The following is a 3068-nucleotide window of genomic DNA, read 5'->3' on the forward strand; positions in this document are numbered from 1 at the left end:
TGTGGGTTGTATTGGTGGACGAGTTTGAAGCGTGAGGTTACAAATTTTGTTGGTCGTTTTCTGACATGTCAGCAAATTAAGGCTGAGCACTAATTGCCTTCAGGTTTGTTACAACCGATTGAGATTTCTTTATGGAAGTGGGAACAAGTGACAATCGACTTTGTTTGTGGGTTGCCCTTGACACCCACTAAGAAGGATTCTATTTAGGTGTAAACTGAAATATATATAGGAATTTTCCTATATAATTCGTCACCTTTTTACTTAAATTTGTCATTAAAACCAAGTAATTACTTAATAAATTAATGAAGTGTATGAAAATATGAAATTGGGACATAGAAATTATTAAAATGTGATTTTATGCTTTATTATATAGTTTTCATGCAGAAAATGGCTTCTTTTATATTAATTTGAGCATATTATATTTTCAAGCTATAAAATGGGCCATGCATGATTAAATTAAATAATAAAATATAAAGTTATATTTAATAATTTATTTTAATATGTTTCATTAATAAATTGGTTTTTAATTAATTAAGTAAATTGATTAATTAAAGTGGTTAAATTACATTCTTTGGTCCTCTAAATTATCTACTATTGTTGGACAGGTCTGGGAGCTTTATGTTGATTACAAAACCATCCAAATGGAGGACCAAGTCAACCCAAAATTTGACTGCATGTGGATGTTCATAAATCAATTTTTGGTTTAATTACACAAGGTCCATGAAGAGTTGAAGAAATTAGAGATTTACCCAGAGATTTGCAATTGACCGAGTCCTGATCCTGATGATGCTGTGGTACTTAAATCATGAAAAAATCAACCACATTTCCACAAATCATGGTCGGCCACCCTTGGATGAATTTGCAAAAGATGGGCACTCCTATTTTTAGCAAACTAGCTCCCTTGCTTCACCTATAAATAAGACCCCATTTCTCACTTTTCTAATCATCCCTCATCCCTCATCCCTTAATCATCCCTCACTCATTCATCATTCTCTCCTCTCACAACTCTCTTAGCCCTCACGCCTATCATCATCTTTGCATAGATATTTTAGCAAATTAGCCTCTTAAAGAGCCCTTGGTCAGCCACCTCGGAGAGCCACAAAGGAGCGAATCGAAGGAACGAAGGAGCCCTTGTCAGTCAGAGTCTTGGGTGACAGCCACTTTGATTTGGGTTTAATCTTTCTTTTCTTTAACTTAATTCAAGAATGTTTGCTATGTGTTTACTGTTCTTGTTTACAAAAATGATAGCTTAATTTTATTTAAGCTAGGATGATTATTTTGATTGAATAATATTTATTTGATTCATGCTTATAATATTTGTGCCTCAATCGATCATGTTTTCAATTAAAATCAAGCATGTATTTCGTTCATACGTGATTGAAATGCACCTTAATTAGTTGAGCGATCCTAACCAGACGATGGCTAATGGACACATAATTGAAATGTGCATGCTCAATTTAGATCCTAACCCAATTAAATTGCAGGTTACATAACAACCCTAACTAGGCTCTGTTATCTGCATAGTTTTTAGATTTGTGTGATTAAACTGTTTCAATCCTAACACGTCCCTGTTACCTCGCACGAATACTAAGAAACCCTTAGTAAATAAGGATCAGTAAAATACGTATTTACTAAGTAAAGGATTCCGAAAGGACCTAATGTGGTTTCCAAACTCATGAAAGATCGAGTTGCCATAGAATGTTTGTCCAAATATTGATAAGCATGTTGATAATAATTTGAGTTTAATTAAAGTAATTGTCATAGCTTATTTATGTTATAATTGTTGCTTATTGTGTTAATTCTGCTAAAATCTATTTCATTCATATATTTTCATGTTAGGATAAATCACATCAGGGACCATTGCATTTAGTTTAATATATTTTAATCATCACTTCTCAATTATAATGTTTTTACTTATCAAATTGTTAATATAATTTTAAAAATTAATTGACTTAGCACAAATACAATCCCTGTGGAGACGATAACTCGGTACTTACTTATTACTTGATAACGACTGTGTACACTTGCACAAACCCGAGCGTTACAAGTTTTTGGCACCGTTTCCGAGCCATAGTCATTTTTTGTGAAATTATTTATTTTCAATTTGGTTATTTCTAACATTACTAACTTATTCTTTTTTTAATTTTGTGATTTTCTTTTCAGGTGTTTATGAGCATAAATCAGATTATCAATTTACTCCTAATAGACCCTGAAATTGTAAGAACTTTTAGACAAAGAAGACGTGAATGAACAGCTCAAAGAAAAGTCAAGATGAACCTTGGAAATCAGAATCAAGACAAAGGTAATGAAGCCGAACATGTACAAAATCCCATCCTCATTGCTAATGATAGGGATCAATGCATTAGACAATATGTTGTGCCATTTTTCAATGAGTTAAATCTAGGAATTAGAAGGCTAGATATTGAGGCAACCCAATTTGAATTGAAACCAGGGATGTTTCAAATGCTACAAACGGTTGGCCAATTTAATGGTATGCCTACGGAAGATCCATATCTCCCCCTTCAGTTGTCTATGGAGGTGGGTGATTCATTCAAGATAGCCGGTGTGACTGAAGACTCACTGAGGTTGAAGTTGTTTCTATACTCATTGCGAGATCGAACACGAGCATGGCTCAATTCATTGCCACCAAGTTCCATATCTATATGGCAAGAATTAGCATTGATATTTTTGTAAAGTATTCCCTGCTTAGCAAGAACGCTAAGTTGAGGAACGAGATAACAACTTTTCGATAATTGGATGATGAGTTTTTGTATGAGGCTTGGGAGTGATTCAATGAGTTACTTCGTAAGTGTCCTCATCATGAGATTCCTCATTGTATCCAGTTGGAAACATTCTATAATGGTCTCAATGCACATACAAGATTGATGGAAGATGCTTCTATGAATGGTGCAATTTTGTCTAAGTCTTATAGTGAGGATTATGAGATCATCGAGAGGACCACAAGTAATAACTATCAATAGCCAACAAAATGAACAGCTTCAAGAAGACAAGTAGCTGGAGTTCATGAAGTTGATGTTTTCACTTCGTTATCAGCTCAGGTATCATCT

The 3068-nt window shown here is 33.9% G+C and overlaps 1 non-coding gene across 1 annotated transcript; it reads right to left on the bottom strand.

Annotated features, from left to right (window-relative positions):
* Positions 1–2720: 2720 nt before the first annotated feature.
* On the bottom strand, positions 2721–2827 carry LOC121211657 (small nucleolar RNA R71). The gene has a single exon (XR_005906876.1). It is a non-coding gene; the product is annotated as a small nucleolar RNA R71 (small nucleolar RNA).
* Between the last annotated feature and the right edge of the window lie 241 nt (positions 2828–3068).

Source organism: Gossypium hirsutum, chromosome A12 (assembly GCF_007990345.1).
Source record: "Gossypium hirsutum isolate 1008001.06 chromosome A12, Gossypium_hirsutum_v2.1, whole genome shotgun sequence".
Taxonomy (NCBI): Eukaryota; Viridiplantae; Streptophyta; class Magnoliopsida; order Malvales; family Malvaceae; genus Gossypium; species Gossypium hirsutum.